General features: G+C 40.8%; 2 pseudogenes; one reads left to right on the top strand and one right to left on the bottom strand.

Annotated features, from left to right (window-relative positions):
- Positions 1-1,441: 1,441 nt before the first annotated feature.
- On the bottom strand, positions 1,442-7,755 carry LOC132217186 (sorting nexin-1-like; annotated as a pseudogene).
- Positions 7,756-10,848: 3,093 nt separating this feature from the next.
- On the top strand, positions 10,849-11,942 carry LOC132216360 (large ribosomal subunit protein uL6-like; annotated as a pseudogene).
- Positions 11,943-20,793: the final 8,851 nt, after the last annotated feature.

Here is a 20,793-nt window from a genome sequence, read left to right as displayed (position 1 = left end):
CTACAAGGCATGGAAGTATTTAGAAAAAAGAGGGAGAAGAAAGGGAAGAAGGCAGCATCCTGACACAGCCCTTTCCTTCAGCTGCCCCTTTCCCTGGGGTCCAAGGTAGAAATGGGAAACAAGTCCTGTTGCAGTGAGAGGGCAGCTGCTGTCAGCCAGTCTCTGTCTTTACCTGGGTCCCGATCTGAGCTGGGCATGGGAAGCGGGAAGCAGCCATGGGGACAGGAGACCTTCCTCAGAAGGGGCAAGTGTTCAAGCCCCTGAACCATTGGGGGGGGGTGAGGATCTGTGCCCCCACCTCTGTTGAACCCCAAGTTCTCTCCTACTGGCCCCCCGACTGTGCCTGTCTTAGGTTGCCCCACCCTGTGGGGTCTTACCCGTCTTTGACTACCAGCCATCTCTGGGCCAAGTAGGGTGATGTGAGGTTCAGTTCTGTCTCCTTGGTAGCCTATGTCCCTCTGGCCTCCATGCCCAGCAACTGCCTTGGGATCCCCTTGCCTGCTGGCGGGGCCCCGGCATTGATCACATATCTTGGGGAACCCAGGTTTCTTCTCCAGGGAGGGCCCAGCTCACGCTATTTGGGTGAGAGACAGATCCATGGTACCAGCCACCATGAGGCTTCAACCTCAGCATGAACAGAGAGCTCAGGCAACAGCTATGGGCAATTGGATTGTAAGAAGAGGGTCCCTCTTGACACAAGGGTAAGAGGGGCCAATACAGGACAAAGGAGAGTCCCGGAACAGGGCTTTCTCAGCCCAGGATGTCAGGCTCTTGGCACAAGACAACTCCATGTATGGGACATATACCAAACACCCCTAGTCACAGCATAAAAGGGAGGTGCCCTTCCTGGAACAGTAGGGTATGGAGATTCTAGAAAAGGCTGTGTTCAGGAAAGAAGGAGAAAGGCCAAAGAACCAGCAAACAAGTAGTTAGATTTTAAAAAAAGGAAAAAGGAAAGGAGATGTGGGGCAAAGCTGGGACATGTGGAAAGACAAAAAGGAGGCACATGTGATCCTCCCAATGGACAGATTGTTCCAGCTCAGGGCTGCACATCTGCTGCAGATGGGCACTGGTCAGGTGTGCTATGGTGAGGCAGAGATGGAGGGCGGTGAGACATAAGGTCGGACTAGACGGTCTGGAATCCACACAGGTGAGTCTGCGTCCTGTGGAAATATACAAGCATATCCTCTCCCTCAGGTTAAAAGTACATCAGGTCCCTTCCAGGCTCCTGTAAGCAAGTCTCTCCATTTGACGAGGGCTTTAGGTTTAGTTAGATCAGGGTTCCAATGCCTGTACATCAGGGAATTTCCCTCAGAATCTACATTTAGTATATTAATTACAAATAGAGTATGTTGTAGAACATGATGAGGAGAGGAATATTTAAACTCATTTTCTTGTAATTTCTTAATTTGTGTTTTTAAAGTTTGGTGAGCCCTTTCTACTATTGCTTGGCCTGTTCTTGGTGGAGCTGCTCAACTTTTTCTTCCACCTCAGCCAGCTGGGAGAGCGCCCGTGACAAGGCTGTGTTGTCCTCTGAGCTCCCAGGCATGGCTAGACTCTTGGCAAATTGGGCCGTGTTCAGCGCTAGCTCTTTCCTATGGTTGACTAGAGTTTCTACAACAGCATGCAGTTTCCGTAAGCGCTGCTCCTCACACTCTACCTCCTGGAGCTTCTCCTCAAACCAAATGTCTGATTCATTCATCTTGATGGTCATTTTGCTAACTGCATCTGTGGCTTTGTTGAACATCTTGAGGAGACCAGCGCCACTCAATGTCTGGGTAACCCAAGCACGTGGCAGCTCTTCTTTTTCCAAGAACTCCCTGACATCAGGGTCCTGTAACACGGTAGGGTGGTTCACAATCCTCTGAACGTACCTTTCTAGAGCAGCCCTCCGTTTTTCAAGAAATTCTGCAGAAGAGGAATCTTCTTTCCCGACTTTTACTTTTGTCATTCCTATTAGGCTCTTCTCAGGTGGAAGAGGGACAATGAAGCCATTCTCAGAATGTTTCTCTGACAGCTTCTCATAAAGACCCAGAAAGTCACTAAATCTTCTTTTCACTGCAAACTGTTTACTTCTGAACATTGGTAAGCTCGTCTGTGTTGTAACTTTGTAGGCTACATAGGCATTCATACCATCACTATCTTCTCAGGATCAGTTATACCGACTGTCAAATCATATTGGTCTTCCTGTTCTTCTTCCTCTAGCTCCTCGTAGCTTTGCTGGGGCTTGGCCAGAGAACACTTCCAAGCTCATTCTACGAAGCCAGCATCACCCTAATACCCAAACTAGGTAAAGACAACACAATGAAAGAGAATTACAGGCCAATATCCCTCATGAACATAGACATCAAAATACTCAACAAAATTCTAGCAAATCAGATCCAGCAATACATCGGAAAGATCATACACCATGACCAAGTAGGATTCATCCCAGGGATGCAAGGATGGTACAATATCCGCAAATCAATAAACATGATACATCACATAAACAAATTGAAAGTAAAAAACCACATATATCAATTGATGCAGAAAAAGCATTCAACAAAATCCAATACCCATTTTTGATAAAAACTCTCAGCAAGGTGGGAATAGAAGGATCATACCTCAACATAATAAAAGCCATATATGACAAGCCCACAGCCAACATCATACTCAATGGACAAAAACTAACACCATTTCCCCTAAGAACAGGAACAAGACAGGGATGCCCCCTCTCACCCACCACTCCTGTTCAACATAGTACTGGAAGTATTAGCCATTGCAATTAGGAAAAAGAAATAAAAGGCATCCAAATTGGAAAAGAAGAAGTAAAACTGTCCTTATTTGCAGATGACATGATATTATACATAAAAAACCCTAAAGACTCGATCAAAAAAGTATTAGGCTTAATAAATGAATTTGGCAATGTAGCAGGATACAAAATTAATGCCAAGAAATCTATGGAATTTCTATACACAAATAGTGAACTTACAGAAAGAGAGACTAAAAAAACAATCCCATTTACCATTGCACCAAAAAAATTAAGATACCGAGGAATAAACTTAACTAAAGAAGTAAAAGACCTGGCGGAGAGGTTGGGGGTTAGTGGGGGGATGAGGACACATTTGTAATACCTTAACTAAAAAAAAAAAAAAAAAAAAGAAGAAGAAGTAAAAGACCTCTACTCAGAAAACTACAGGACGTTGAAAAAAGAGATAGAGGAAGACATAAACAGATGGAAGAACATACCATGTTCTTGGATTGGTAGAATCGACATCATTAAAATGTCCATACTACCCAAAGCAATCTATAAATTCAACGCACTTCCCATTAAAATACCAACGGCATATTTCACAGACCTAGAACGAACTCTCCAAAAATTCATCTGGAATTAAAAAAGGACCCCGAATAGCTGCAGCGATCCTGAGAAAGAACAAAGTAGGTGGGATCTCAATACCAGATATCAAGCTGTATTACAAAGCCACTGTTCTCAAAACTGCCTGGTACTGGCACAAGAATAGGCATATAGATCAATGGAATAGAATAGAGAGCCCAGAAATCGACCCGAACCAATATGCTCAATTAATATTTGACAAAGGAGGCAAGAACATACAATGGAGTCAAGATAGTCTCTTCAACAAATGGTGTTGGGAAAATTGGACAGATATATGCAAGAAAATGAAACTAGACCACCAACTTACACCATACACAAAAATAAACTCAAAATGGATAAAGGACTTAAATGTACGATGGGAAACCATAAAAATATTATAAGAATCCAAAGGCAACAAAATCTCAGACATATACCGAAGCAATTTCTTCACCGATACAGCTCCTAGGGCATTGGAAACTAAAGAGAAAATAAACAAATGAGACTACATCAAAATAAAAAGCTTCTGCACAGCAAAAGGAACCATCAACAAAACAACAAGAAAGCCCACTACATAGGAGAACATATTTGCCAATGTTATCACCAATAAGGGTTTAATCTCCAACATTTATAGGGAACTCTTACAACTTAACAAAAGGAAGATAAACAATCCAATCAAAAAATGGGCAAAGGACCTAAATAGACACTTTTCAAAAAAGGACATTCAGAAAGCCAAGAGACATATGAAAACATGCTCAAAGTCACTAATCATCCGAGAAATGCAAATCAAAACAACAATGAGGTACCATCTCATACCTGTCAGAATGGCTATCATCAACAAATCAACAAATGACAAGTACTGGAGAGGAAGTGGAGAAAAAGGAACACTCATGCACTGCTGGTGGGAATGCAGACTGGTGCAGCCACTATGGAAGACAGTATGGAGTTTCCTCAAAAAACTAAAAATGGAACTCCCATTTGACCCCATGATCCCACTTCAGAAACACCAATCAGAAAGGATATATGCACCCCTATGTTATAGCAGCACAATTCACCATAGCTAAGATCTGGAAACAGCCTAAGCGCCCATCAGTAGATGAATGGATTAGAAAACTGTGGTACATCTATAGGATGGAATACTATGCTGCTGTAAAAAAGAAGGAATTCTTACCATTTGCAACAGCATGGATGGAACTGGAAAGCATTATGCTAAGTGAAATAAGCCAGTCAATGAAGGAAAAATACCACATGATCTCACTCATTTATGGATAATAAAGACCATTATAAACTTATGAACAAAAATAGATACAGAGGCAGAGCAGCCTCAAACAGACTGTCAAACTACAGCGGGAAGGCCGGGGAGGGTTGGTGGGGGGAGTGGGGGCAGTAAGAGATCAACCGAAGGACTTGTATGCATGCATATAAGCATAACCAATGGACATAAGACACTGGGGGGTAGGGGAGGCCTCCAGGGGATTGTCAAGGGTGGGAAAAAAAGGAGACATATGTAATACTCTTTGTAATACTTTAAGCAATAAAACAATTTTTAAAATAATAAATAAATAAATATATTTTTTAAAAAGATTGATAAACCATTAGCCAGATACATGAAGAAACAAAGAGAGAGGACCCAAATAAATAAAATCAGGAACAAAAGTAGAGAAGTAACCACTGACACCACGGAAATACAAAGGATTGTAAGATAATACTATGAGCAACTATATGCCAACAAGCTAGACAATGTTGATAAAATGGACAAATTCCTAGAAAAATAGAATCCCCCAAAACTCAATCAGGAAGAATCAGAAAACCTGAATAGGCCAATAACAACTGATGAAATAGAAGCAGTAATAATAATAAAAAAAACTCCCAGCAAACAAAAGCCCAGGTCTGGACAGCTTCACAGGAGAGTTTTACTAAACATTCAAAGAACTAACACCTATACTCCTCAAACTATTCCAAAAAATCCAAGAGAAAGGAACACTTCCAAGCTCTTTTTATGAGGCCAGCACTATCCTAATTCCAAAACTAGATAAAGTCACTACAAAGAAAGAGAATTACAGGCCAATATTCCTGATGAATATGGATGCTAAAATCCTCAACAAAATATTAGCAAATGCATCCAGCAATATATTTAAAAGATCATACACCATGACCAAGTGGGATTTATTCCAGGGATGCAAGGCTTGTACAATATTCTCAAATCAATAAACAAATTGAAAGACAAAAATCAAATGATCAAAAAAATTCACATGATCAATCAACTGATGCAGAAAAAGCATTTGACAAAATCCAACACCCATTTTTTATAAAAACTCTCAGCAAAGTGGGAGTAGAGGGAGCATATTTCAACATGACAAAGATCATATATGACAAACCTACAGGCAACATCATACTCAATGGGCATAAACTAAAAGCATTTCCCTTAAGAATAGGAACAAGACAGGAATGTCCACTTTCACCACTCTTATTCAACATAGTACTGGAAGTTCTAGCCACAGTGATCAGACAAGAAGATGAAATAAAAGGCATCCAAATTGGAAAGAAGGAAATTAAAGTCTCATTATTTGCTGATGACATTATATTGTACATAGAAAACCCTAAAGACTCACCGAAAAACTACTAGATTTAATAAATGAATTTGGCAATGTAGCAGGATACAAAATCAGCACCCAAAAATCAATGGCTTTGTTATACACTCATAATGAATTCTCAGAAAGAGAAACTAAACAAGCAATCCCATTTGCCATTGCAATAACAACAACAAAAATGAGATACTTAGGAATAACCTTAATCAAGGAAGCAAAAGACCTGTACTTGGAAAACTACAGGACATTGAAAAAAGACAAGAAGATAGAAACAAGTAGGAGAATATACTGTGTTCATGGATTGGTAAAATCAACATAATTAAAATGTCCATACCACCGAAACAATATACAGATTCAATGCAATTCCTATTAAAATACCAATGGCACACCCTAACCAGTTTGGCTCAGTGGATAGAGTGTCGCCCTGCAGACAGAAAGGTCCCAGGTTTGATTCTGGTCAAGGGCATGTACCTTGGTTGCGGGCACATCCCCAGTGGAAGGTGTTCAGGAGGTGGCTGATCGATGTTTCTCTCTCATCGATGTTTCTAACCCTCTATCCCTCTCCCTTCCTCTGTAAAAAAATCAATAAAATAGATTTAAAAAAGAAAAAAAAAAGGAAAGAAATGTTAAAGGGAGTTATTCAGGCTAAAATAAAAAGACACTAGATAGTAGTAACTCTAAGCCATAAAAATAAATAAAGAACAATGTTAAAAGTAATTACATAGGTAAATATAAAAGTCAATACTATTGTGCTTTTGGTTTACAACTCTTTTATATTATTTTACAGGCAATTGCATAAAACAATAATTATAAAATTACTAGAGACCCAGTGCACGAATTCATGCACCAGTGGAGTCCATTGGCCTGGCCTGTGGGATTGGGCCAAAACTGTCTCTCCAACATCCCACGAGGGGTCCCAGATTGTGAGAGGGCACAGGCCAGGCCGATGGACCACACCGGTGCACGATCAGGGCCGGGGAGGGACACGAAAGGTTGGCCAGCCAGGGAGGGACTGTAGGAGGGCTCCAGGGCATGTCAGGCCCATCTCACTCAGTCCGGATCAGCTGGAACCCAGCAGCAAGCTAACCTACCAGTTGGAGCATCTGTCCCCTGGTGGTCAGTGCACGTCATAGCAACTGGTTGACTGGTCAACTGTGTGCTCTCTGGTGGTCAGTGCACGTCATAACAAGAGGTTGAGCAGCCTTAGCATATCATTAGCCTATTACGCTTTGATTGGTTGAATGGATGACTGGACACTTAGCATATTAGGCTTTTATTATATAGAATGTTAATGAACACACAATGTCTAACCATGTAATCTGTGACAATAATAGTATAAAGGTGGCCGAAACCGGTTTGGCTCAGTGGATAGAGCGTCGGCCTGCGGACTGAAATGTCCCAGGTTCGATTCCGGTCAAGGGCATGTACCTGGTTGTGGGCACATCCCCAGTGGGGGATGTGCAGGAGGCAGCTGGTCGATGTTTCTCTCTCATCGATGTTTCTGACTCTCTATCTCTCTCCCTTCCTCTCTGTGTAAAATCAATGGAATATACTTAAAAAAATAATAATAATATAAAGGTGGAAGGGTGGATATATATAGTAGCCGAGTATCTGAATTCTATTGAAAAAAGTATGAAATTTTTAAAAGTATATTTTTTTTTATTGATTTCAGAGGGGAAGGGAGAGAGATAGAAACATGAATGATGAGAGAGAATCATCGATCTGCTGCTTCCCACAAGCCCGTCCCCCACTGGGGATCAAGCCTGCAACCTGGACATGTGCCCCAATCAGCAATCTAACCGTGACTTCTTGGTTCATAGGTCGATGCTCAACCACTGAGCCATGCTGGCTGGGCTAATGTGATATTATTAAACTAGGTTGTTATAAGTTCATGATGTTAATTGTAATCCCCAAGGTAACCACTAAGAAAATAACTAAAAAATACACAGACAGGAAGTAAGAAGGGGATGAAAATGGTACACTACAAATAATCAAGTAGATTTCTTTTAAAAATGGAGAAATTGAGGAAGAAAATAACAAAACAAATAGCTAAACAACAGAAATAAATTCTTCCTTATTAATAACTAGGGGCCCGGTGCACGAAATTCGTGCACTGGGTGTGTGGTGGGGGAGTGTCCCTCAGCCCAGCCTGCCCCCTCTCACATACTGGGAGCCCTCAGGCGTTGACCCCCATCACCCTCCAATCACAGGATCGGCCCCTTGCCCAGGCCTAACACCTCTGGCCTAGGCGTCCGGCCCGGGCAGCGGGGACCCGCAGCTGCAGCGGCCCCACGATTGTGGGCTTCACTTTAGGCCCAGGCAAGGGACCCCTAGCTCCCGGGACTGCCAGCTTCGACCGTGCCCAGCTCCCATCGCTGGCTCCACCCCTACTTCCTGCTATCACTGGCCAGGGCGGAAAAGGCACCTGATTCTCCCATCATGGCTGGGGGGCAGGGCAAAGGCGGCCCCAGGGCCGCCTTTGCCCTGCCCCCCAGCGCTTAGCTCCCCCCTGGGTTTCCGATCACTGTCAGTGGCAGGGGGCTTCTTCCTGCTTTCCCTTTCGCCTCCCTGCATTGTGCCTACATATGCAAATTAACCGCCATCTTGTTGGCAGTTAACTGCCAATCTTAGTTGGCAGTTAATTTGCATATAGCCCTGATTAGCCAATGAAAAGGGTAGCTCGTACGCCAATTACCATTTTTCTCTTTTATTAGTGTTGATTACTTTAAATGTAAATGTGTTAAAGTGACCCATTTTAAGGCAGAGATTGGCAGATTGATTATTTTTATTATTTGAATTTATTTTTTATTATTTGTATTGTTAAAAATATTTTTATAGATTTTTTTTTAGAGAGGGAGGGAGAGAGATAGAGAGATAGAAACATCAATAATGAGAGAGAATCATCAGTTGGCTGTCTCCTGCATGGCCCCCACTGGAAATGGAGCCTGAAACCTGGGCATGTGCCCCGACCAACTGGGAACTGAACCGTGACCTCCTAGTTCATGGGCTGATGCTCAACCATTGAGCCACACCACATGGGTGGCAGATTGAATTTTTAATAAATGATCTATGTCTTCTATTGTCTGCAAGAGACTCATTTTATAGACCCAAAGAGGTTAAAAGTAAATGGATGGAAAAAGATATTCCATGCAAATAGTAACTAAAAGAGAGCTGAAGTGGATATATTATCAGGTAAAATAAGCTTTAAGTCAAAAAAGGATATGAGACAAAGGAGGTTATAAATTGATAAAAGGTTCAATCCAAAAAGAATATAGAATTATATATATATATATATATATATATATATATATATATATATATATATGCAGAGCCCCAAAATATATGAAGCAAAAATTAACATAATTGAAAGGAAAAATAATACTCCACTTTCTATAATGGGTAGAACCTCCAGACAGAATATCAACATGTAAGGAAATAGCATACTTGAACAACTTTCTAAACCAGTGGTGGGTAAACTTTTTGACTCGAGGGCCACAATGGGTTCTTAAACTGGACCGGAGGGCCGGAACAAAAGCATGGATGAAGTGTTTGTGTGAGCTAATATAAATTCAAAGTAAACATCATTACATAAAAGGGTACGGTCTTTTTTTTTTTTAGTTTTATTCATTTCTAACTGGCCGGATCCGGCCCGCAGGCCGTAGTTTGCCCACAGCTGTTCTAAACTCACTAGACTTACAGACATAAAAAACACTCCATTTGCCTGGCTGGTGTGGCTCAGCGTTTGAGCATTGACCTATGAATCAGGAAGTCATGGTTTGATTCCCAGTAGGGGCAAATGCCCAGGTTAGGGATTTGAACCCCAATGTGGGGCGTGCAGGAGGTAGCCAATCAATGATTCTCTCTCATCATTGATGTTTCTATCTCTCTCTCCCTTTCCCTACCTTTCTGAAGTAAAAAAATATATATACATAAAAAAAAGATTACTATTCAACAACAGCAGAATATACATTCGTTTCAAGTGCACATAGAACATTCAGGATACATAAGTTATACCTCAAAATATGTCTTAATAAAATTAAAAATATTGAAATTATATAATGTATCTTTTATGATGACAATAAAATGAGAAATTAATAGAAGGAAAACTGGAAAATTCATAAATATCTGGAAATTAAGTAATATACTCTTTTTTTAGTTGTTAATAAGCAATACATTCTTTTAAAAAATATATACTTTTATTGATTTCAGAAAGGAATGGAGGAGGAGAGAGAGATAGAAACATCAATGATGAGAGAGAATTATTGATTGGCTGCCTCCTGCAACCCCCACACTGGGGATTGAGCCTGCAACCCAGGCACATGCCCTTGACTGGTATCAAACCTGGGACCCTTCAGTCCACAGGCAGATGCTCCCACTGAGCCAAACTGGCTAGGGCATAAGCAATACATTCTTTAAAAAAAATTATATATATATATATATATATATATATATATATATATATACATGTATATATATATATATATATATATATATATATTTCATTGATTTTTTACAGAGAAGAAAGGAAAGGGATAGAGAGTTAGAAACATCAATGAGAGAGAAACATCAATCAGCTGCCTCCTGCATACCCCCTACTGGGGATGTGCCCACAACCAAGGTATGTGCCCTTGACCGGAATCGAACCTGAGACCCTTCAGTCCACAGGCCGACGCTCTATCCACTGAGCCAAACTGGTTAGGGCAGCAATACATTCTTAGACAGCCAGTGTGTCCAAGAAGAAATCACAAGAGGAAATTAGAAAGCACCTTGAAAAAAAATTAAGACTCAATCACACCATACCAAAATTATTGGATGCTGCAAAAGCAGTGCTAAGAGGGTAATTTGTAACTATAAACACTTACATTGAAAGAAAAGAAAGATTCAAGTCACTTTCCCACATCTACTGCAAGGATGAATATCTTCCTCAGCAATCAGACTGTTGATATTCCAGAATTGTCACTATCACTCTGAGTGGATATACAGTTATTATGAAGGGCCCCAGAGGCACCTTGCAGAGGGACTTCAACCACATCAATGTAGAACTCAGTCTTCTTGGAAAGAAAAAGATTGACAAATGGTGGGGAAATAGGAACTGGTTACCATTCATACTATCTGCAGTCATGTACAGAACATGATCAAGGGTATTACATTGGGTTTCTGTTACAAGATGAGGTCTGTGTATACTTGCTTCCCCAACATCCATATTAAGAAAAATGGTTCTCCAATAATAGATACAGAGGCAGAGCTGCCTCAAACAGATTGTCAAACTGCAGCGGGAAGGCCGGGGAGGGTTGGGGGGCAGGAGGTAGGGGGGTAAGAGATCAACTAAAGGACTTGTATGCATGCATATAAGCATAACCAATGGACATAAGACACTGGGGGATAGGGGAGGCTAGGGGACTGTCTAGGGCGGGGGGATAAAATGGATACATATGTAATACACTTTGTAATACTTTAAGCAATAAAAAAAAAAGAAAAATGGTTCTCTTGTTGAAATCAGAAATTACTTGGGTGGCCCTGGCCTGGTGGCTCCATTGCTTGGAGCATTGACCCATACACCAAAAAAGGTTGCAGTTTTGATCCCCTGTTGAGGTGCATACAGGAAGCAACCAATCAATGTATGTCTGACTTCGATGTTTCTCTTCTCTCTCTCTCTCTCTCTCTCTCTCTCTCTCTCTCTCTCTCTCTCTCTCCCCCTCCCCCTTTCCATCTCTCTACAATCAATAAAAACATAAACTCAGGTGAGAAGTAAAAAAAAAAATAGAAAGAAATTTGTTGGGTGAAAAATACATCCATCCACAGGGTTCAGATGAGGTCAGGTATTGCTTGTACAATATCTCAAGCGCAGAAAGATGAGTTGATTCTTGAAGGAAACAACATTGAACTTGTATTAAATTCAGCTATTTTGATTCAGCAAGACACAAGTTAAAAATAAGACTGTCAGAAATTTTTTCGATGGTATCTATATTTCTGAAAAAGAAACAGTTCAGCAGGCTGATGAATAATATCTAAGTTGTCCAGCTATAGGAACAGTAAGATGACAAAAGACTCCTCAGATTTATTTGCAATATTTTAAAGATGCAATAAAAACCATGTATTGAAAACAAAAATGATCTCAAGTCAATAACCTAACTGTACACCCCAAGGAACTAGAAAAAGAAGAGTAAACTACACCCAAAACTAGCAGAAGGAAGGAAATAATAAAAATTATAGTGGAATAGATGAAATAGAAAAAGCAACAGAGAAAAATCAATGAAAACAAATGTTAGTTCTTTGAAAAGGTCAACAAAATTGACACTTTCAGGCTAGACTGACTATGAACAAAAGATAGGAGACTCAACTAAAATTGGAAATGAAAGTGGAGATGTAAGTACCTATTTGATAGAAATAAAAAGGATTATAAGAGAATGCTATGAACTGAAAGATCAGACAGAGGGCGAAAACCAGGACTACAGGTTTTATTAGAGGAGAAGGACCTGCTGGGCTGTCTCACAAGGGGAGAACAGCAGCACATGCAGGGGTGGGCAGCCTTTTGAGGGGTGGAATGGGAAGGGGTGGGGGCTTAGTGTACTCAGCGCACACAGATTGGTGGCTTATTGTATGGTCCATTTAGGACAAGGGCTTAGGGTATTTGGTAGGTGTGGATTGGTGGTCCGAAGTATAGTCCATATAAGGTACCTGGTTAGTCACTCAGGTATTTCCGAGCTGCAGGTTACGTCATACTCTGCCCACCAGTTGGGGGAAGGGAGGATCTATCATGAACAACTGTACCCACAAATGGGATAACCTAGATGAAATACAACAATTTTTGGAAATATACAAACTACCAAAACTGATTCAAGATTATAGAAAAACTAGAGGCCTGGTGCATGGATTCGTGCACCTGTGGGGTCCCTCGGCCTGGCCTGCGGACATCCCCCAAGGGGTCCCAGATTGTGAGAGGGCACAGACCAGGCCAAAGGACCCCACAGGTGCATGATCGGGTCGGGGAGGGACTGTAGGGGGGCTCCAGGGCATGTCCGGCCTGTCTTGCCCAGTCCTGATTGGCCAGACCCCAAGCTAACATACTGGTTGGAGCGTCTGCCCCCTGGTGGTCAGTGCACCTCATAGTGACTGTTGAACGGATGCATATTAGGCTTTTATTATATAGGATGGGCAAAGGACCTAAATAGACACTTACCCAGAGTGGACATACAGATGGCCAAGAGACATGAAAAAATGCTCAAAGTCACTAATCATCAGTGATGCGAATTAAAACAACTTCAAGCCTATCAGAATGGCTACCATCAACAAATCAACAAATGACAAGTGCTGGCAAGGATGGGGGTGGGGTGGGGAAGGGGACCCTAGTACACTGCTGGTGGGAATGCAGATTGGTGCAGCCACTATGAAAAGCAGTATGGGGTTTCCTCAAAAAAATTAAATATGGCCCAGCTAGCGTCACTCAGTGGTTTAAGGTCAACCTATGAACCAGGAGGTCATGGTTCATGGTACATGCCTGATTCCTGGTTAGGGCACATGCCTAGGTTTCAGGCTCAATCTCCAGTGAAAAGTATGTAGGAGGCAGTCGATCAATGATTCTCTCTCATCATTGATGTTTCTACCTCTCTATCCCTCTCCCTTCCTCTCTGAAATCAATAAAAATATATTTAAAAATAAAAAATAAATATGGAACTTCCATTTGACCCAGTAACCCCACTTTGGCAGGTGCCTCATGCTACTGGGACCCGAGAGGGATTCTCAGTGTACAGGAGTCAGTGACATGACATGTGGAATATTCAGCTATAACAGGCAAAACAGCAGCCAACCGCTCTCAGAAACTAACTGGGCTGATAATACTGTGGATGAAAGGGGCCACATGCTAACCTGACAAGCTCAGGGAAGGCCTGCATGGCGGTCTTGCAAACTCAGAGACCTAAAGTAACCACAAAGGATGGTCTGAAATTAAACTTTAACTAAAAGCAGTTATGGTGGGTAGTTACATCCTAAGCCAGTATCTTCACTGACAAGGTCAACTTTTACCTTAACTGAGCCTATCTGTCTTTTTGCATCTATAAAGAAAATTGATAAATATCCCTGCTCTCTTGGAGTTCATATTCTAAGTGTTGGTGATGAAAAGGAATTTTTGGACTGGAACCTGGATTCTTTGTCCACCAGAGTCAAAGAATGAGTCCAGGGACAGAGGGTAGTATAGCAAAGGTGGAGATTTATTGAAGAACAAGTACAGACTCCCATGTGGGGAGGGGAAAGGGTCCCACCCACTTCCTGTTTCCATGGTTTATAAAGGCTGCAGTTCCTGTGCCCTAATATCCCCTCTGATTGGTCAATATTCCCTTTCTAATTGGTTACTATAGTGACTCCTGAGGCCCTCCTCCCTCATTGTTCTATTTCAGTGATGGCAACCTTTTGAGCTAGGAGTGCCAGCATTTTGAAAAATCCTAACTTAGAGCAGAGAGACGGAAGATGGCGGCAATATAGGCAGATGCGTCCCAGGTCGTGTCCAGGAGCAAATGGAATGAGCAGCTGAAACTAGTAACACCCACACCGAATTGGCGAAATTGCTCAGCTGGTGAGACGGTTTGCAGCCGGGAAGAGCAGAATTCCCCTGGAAAGCAGATCCAAGCAACAGCAACCTCCTGAGCACCACATCCTCTGCTGAGGAACAGCAGCTGTATGTGAAACCTCGCCCCACCAGCCAGAAGAGCCACCACAGCTGTGAACAGCACCCACCAGAGGAGCTGCTGCCAACTGAAGAGCAGCTGCTACCGCAACCGCCCGAAGAGCAACCACAGACCAAGGAGTCACTGCCACCAAGGGAGCAACCACTGAACGACTCAACGTCTAGATATGTCAGTGAGATCAAACATGGGTAGACAAAGAAACCCCCAAAGGAAAGAGAAGGAGGACTCTCCAGAAAAGCAGCTAAGTAATACAGGGGCATGCAACATGACAGAAAAAGAATTCAGAATAAGGGTCCTAGAGTCCATAAACAGGATGGAGGAAAAAATCGACAACCTCTGCAAGAAGCAAGAAGAAACAGATGAAAAAATCGACAACCTCTGCAAGAAGCAAGAAGAAACAGATGAAAAAATCGATAACATATGGAAGAAGCTAGAAGAAACAGATGAAAAAATCAACAACTTAAGTAAGACCCAAGAAGAAATGAAGAGTGATATAGCTGCAATGAAAATCTCCATTGAAAGTATCAACAGTAGACTAGGAGAAGCGGAGGACCGAATTAGTGAATTAGAAGACAAGGAAGCAAAACACACCCAAAATGTACTGCAATTGGAGAAAAAAATTAAAAGACAGGAGGAGAGCCTAAGGGAGCTTTGGGACAACATGAAACGAAACAACATACGAATAATAGGAGTACCAGAACAACAGAAGGATGAACAAGGATTAGAAAACCTATTAGAAGAAATAATATCAGAAAACTTCCCTGAGGTGGGGAAGAAAAAAGTCACACAAGCCCAGAGAGTCACAAACAAGGTGAACCCGAAAAGACCCACACCAAGACACATCATAATTACCATGGCAAATGTTCAGGACAAAGAGAGAATCTTACAGGCTGCAAGAGAGAGATGGATGCCGAACCGGTTTGGCTCAGTGGATAGAGCGTCGGTCTGCGGACTCAAGGGTCCCGGGTTCGATTCCGGTCAAGGGCATGTACCTGGGTTGCGGGCACATCCCCAGTGGGAGATGTGCAGGAGGCAGCTGATCGATGTTTCTCTCTTGTCGATGTTTCTAACTCTCTATCCCTCTCCCTTCCTCTCTGTAAAAAATCAATAAAACATTTAAAAAAAAAAAAAAGAGAGAGAGACGGAAAGTTACATACAAGGGATCTCCCATTAGATTGTCAAATGATTTCTCAACAGAAACACATCAGGCCAGAAAAGAATGGACGGAAATTTACAAAGTGATGCAAAGCAAAGGACTGAATCCAAGAATACTCTATCCAGCAAGGCTATCATTTAAACTTGAAGGGGAAATAAGAAGCTTCACAGACAAAAAAAGGCTAAGGGAGTTTATCACCACCAAGCCAGCAATGCAAGGAATGCTAAAGGGACTGGTATAAAAAGAAGAAATAAAAAGCTCAGAAAGAAAACAGCCACACACACACACAAAAGAAATGGCTACAAACAAGTACCTTTCAATAATAACTTTAAACGTAAATGGACTAAATGCTCCAACCAAAAGACATCGAGTGGCTGAATGGATAAAAAAACATGACCCATACATCTGCTGTCTACAAGAAACCCACCTCATTAGAAGGGACTCACACAGACTGAAAGTGAAAGGATGGAAAAATATCTTTCAGGCAAATGGAAAGGAAAAGAAAGCCGGGGTAGCAATACCTTTATCTGACAAAATAGACCTCAAAGTGAAGGCCATAACAAGAGATAAGGAAGGCCACTTCATAATACTAAAGGGTTCAATACAACAAGAAGATATAACCCTGGTAAACATATATGCACCCAATGCAGGAGCACCCAAATTCATAAAAAAACTCCTGGAAGATATCAAGGGAGAGATCGACAACAATACAATCATAGTAGGAGACTTTAATACACCACTGACAGCACTGGATAAGCCCTCTAAACAAACAATCAGCAAAGATACAGCAATCCTAAATGACTCACTAGATCAGATGGACTTAATAGACTTCTTCAGAACACTTCACCCCAAAGCCAGGGAATATACATTCTACTCAAATGCTCATAAGACATATTCAAAAATAGACCATATATTGGGTCACAAGCAAAGTATCCCCAAATTCAAGAAGATTGAAATCATAAAAAGCGTCTTCGCAGACCACGATGGCATAATATTAGAAATAAACTACAATAAAAACAACCCAAAATACTCAAACACCTGGAAGCTGAATAGCATGCTATTAAATATTGATTGGGTTACCAATGAGATCAAAGAAGAAATTAAAAACATCCTGGAAACTAATGACAATGAAAACACAACAATCCAAAACCTATGGGACACAATGAAAGCAGTCCTGAGAGGGAAGTTTATAGCTCTACAGGCCTATCTCAAAAAACAAGAAAAAATGGTAGTAAATCATCTAACTCTACAACTCAAAGAATTAGAAAGAGAGCAACAAGAAAACCCCAGAGTGAGCAGAAGGAAGGAGATAATAAAGCTTAGAGCAGAAATAAATGACATAGAGACCAAAAAAACAATACAGAAAATCAATGAAACCAAGAGCTGGTTCTTTGAAAGGATAAATAAGATTGACAAACCTCTAGCCAGACTCACCAAGAAGCAGAGAGAGAGGACACAAATAAACAAATCAGAAATGATAGAGGCGAAATAACAACAGACCCCACAGAAATACAAATGATTCTTAAAAAATACTATGGACAGCTCTACTCCAACAAACTACACAACCTGGAAGAAATGGACAAATTCCTAGAAAAATACAACATTCCAAAACTCTATCAGGAAGAATCTAAAAATCTCAACAGGCCAATAACCATGGAAGAAATTGTAGCAGTCATCAAAAAGCTTCCATCAAACAAAAGCCCAGGAACAGACGGCTTCACAGGGGAGTTTTACCAAACATTCAAGGAAGAACTAAAACCTATCCTCCTCAGACTACTACAAAAAATTCAAGAGGTAGGAACACTTCCAAGCTCATTCTATGAAGCCAGCATCACCCTAATACCAAAACCTGGTAAAGACAACACAATGAAAGAGAATTACAGGCCAATATCCCTCATGAACATAGATGCCAAAATCCTCAACAAAATCTTAGCAAATCGGATCCAGCAGTACATCAGAAAGATCATACACCATGACCAAGTAGGATTTATCCCAGGGATGCAAGGATGGTACAATATCCGCAAATCAATAAACGTGATACATCACATAAACAAATTGAAAGTAAAAAACCACATGGTCCTATCAATTGATGCAGAAAAAGCATTTGACAAAATTCAACACCCATTTTTGATAAAAACTCTCAGCAAGGTGGGAGTAGAGGGATCATACCTCAACATAATAAAAGCCATATATGACAGGCCCACAGCCAACATCATACTCAACGGACAAAAACTAACACCATTTCCCCTAAGAACAGGAACAAGACAAGGATGCCCCCTCTCACCACTCCTGTTCAACATAGTACTGGAAGTGTTAGCCATTGCAATTCGGCAAGAAGAAGAAATAAAAGGCATCCAAATTGGAAAAGAGGAAATAAAACTGTCCTTATTTGCAGACGACATGATATTATACATACAAAACCCTAGAGATTCCATCAAAAAGCTACTAGACTTAATACATGAATTTGGCAATGTAGCAGGATACAAAATTAACCCCAAGAAATCTGAGGCATTTCTATACACCAATAATGAACTTTCAGAAAGAGAGATTATAAAAACAATCCCATTTACTATTGCACCAAAAATATTAAGCTATCTAGGAATAAACTTAACTAAAGAGGTAAAAGACCTCTACTCAGAAAACTACAGGACGTTGAAAAAAGATATAGAGGAAGACATAAACAGATGGAAGAACATACCATGTTCATGGATTGGTAGAATCAACATCATTAAAATGTCCATACTACCCAAAGCAATCTATAAATTCAACGCACTTCCCATTAAAATACCAACAGCATACTTCAGAGATCTAGAACGAACTTTCCAAAAATTCATCTGGAATAAAAAAAGACCCCGAATAGCTGCAGCAATCCTGAAAAAGAACAAAGTAGGTGGGATCTCAATACCAGATATCAAGTTGTATTACAAAGCCACTGTTCTCAAAACTGCCTGGTACTGGCACAAGAATAGGCATATAGATCAATGGAATAGAATAGAGAGCCCAGAAATCGACCCGAACCAATATGCTCAATTAATATTTGACAAAGGAGGCAAGAACATACAATGGAGCCAAGATAGTCTCTTCAACAAATGGTGTTGGGAAAATTGGACAGATATATGCAAGAAAATGAAACTAGACCACCAACTTACACCATACACAAAAATAAACTCAAAATGGATAAAGGACTTAAATGTACGACAGGAAACCATAAAAATTCTAGAAGAATCCAAAGGCAACAAAATCTCAGACATATGCTGAAGCAATTTCTTCACTGATATAGCTCCTAGGGCACTTGAAACTAAAGAAAAAATGAACAAATGGGACTACATCAAAATAAAAAGCTTCTGCACAGCAAAAGAAACCATCAACAAAACAACGAGAAAACCCACTGTGTGGGAAAACATATTTGCCAATGTCATATCTAATAAGGGCCTAATCTCCAAAATTTATAGGGAACTCATACAACTTAACAAAAGGAAGATAAACAATCCAATCAAAAAATGGGCAAAGGACCTAAATAGACACCTTTCAAAAGAGGACATTCAGAAAGCCAAGAGACATATGAAAACATGCTCAAAGTCACTAATCATCCGAGAAATGCAAATCAAAACAACAATGAGGTACCATCTCACACCTGTCAGACTGGCTATCATCAACAAATCAACAAACGACAAGTGCTGGAGAGGATGTGGAGAAAAAGGAACACTTGTGCACTGCTGGTGGGAATGCAGACTGGTGCAGCCACTATGGAAGACAGTATGGAGTTTCCTTAAAAAACTGAAAATGGAACTCCCATTTGACCCTGTGATCCCACTTCTAGGAATATATCCCAAGAAACCGGGAACACCCATCAGAAAGGATATATGCACCCCTATGTTCATAGCAGCACAATTCACCATAGCTAAGATCTGGAAACAGCCTAAGTGCCCATCAGTAGATGAATGGATTAGAAAACTGTGGTACATCTACAGGATGGAATACTATGCTGCTGTAAAAAGGAAGGAACTCTTACCATTTGCAACGTCATGGATGGAACTGGAGAGCATTATGCTAAGTGAAATAAGCCAGTCAATAAAGGAAAAATACCACATGATCTCACTCATTCATGGACAATAGAGACCATTATAAACTTTTGAACAATAATAGATACAGAGGCAGAGCTGCCTCAAACAGATTGTCAAACTGCAGTGGGAAGGCCGGGGAGGGTTGGGGGGCAGGAGGTAGGGGGGTAAGAGATCAACTAAAGGACTTGTATGCATGCATATAAGCATAACCAATGGACATAAGACACTGGGGAATAGGGGAGGCTAGGGGACTGTCTAGGGCGGGGGGATAAAAAATGGATACATATGTAATACCCTTTGTAATACTTTAAGCAATAAAAAAATAAAAATTAAAAACAAAAACAAACAAACAAAAAAAACCAGCAGAACCTCTCTGGAGATCCAGACCAGAACTTGGCTGGAGATCCTGGCTGGAGATCCTGGCTAGGCTGCTGATCAACTGAAAAAAAAAAAAAAAAAAAAAAAAAGAAAAATCCTAACTTAACTCTGGTGCCGTGTCACATATAGACATTTTTTTTATATTTGCAACCATAATAAAACAAAGATTTATATTTTTGATATTTATTTTATATATTTAAATGCCATTTAACAAAGAAAAATCAACCAAAAAAATGAGTTCGCGTGTCATAGGTTCGCCATCACTGTGACCTATTCCCTCTGGGCTTTATTCCTTCTTTATTTTGTAAATATAGACCTTTTTGGCTCCAGTTCCCTTGTTTTATGGAAATATATATGTTGCTGCTCCCTTGTCTTAGGGAAATGTAACTGCTCCTGGCTTCCTCATGTTATGGAAATGTATATTTTCGCAGTCTGTAGTCCTGTGTTTTTCCATGGACCCCAATTCTAAAAATTCCCTAAGCCTGCCTATTTCCCCTAAAATTCCTGTTTCAGTGACAAGAGAGTTGGGTTTGAGAAAAAGTGGAAATGTTGAATATGCAGGTGTGATACATACGGA

The sequence above is a fragment of the Myotis daubentonii genome, chromosome 15 (assembly GCF_963259705.1).
Source record: "Myotis daubentonii chromosome 15, mMyoDau2.1, whole genome shotgun sequence".
In the NCBI taxonomy this organism is placed as follows: domain Eukaryota; kingdom Metazoa; phylum Chordata; class Mammalia; order Chiroptera; family Vespertilionidae; genus Myotis; species Myotis daubentonii.
The sequence above is the reverse complement of the archived record's forward strand: the minus strand, read 5'-3'. Positions and strand labels throughout refer to the sequence as shown.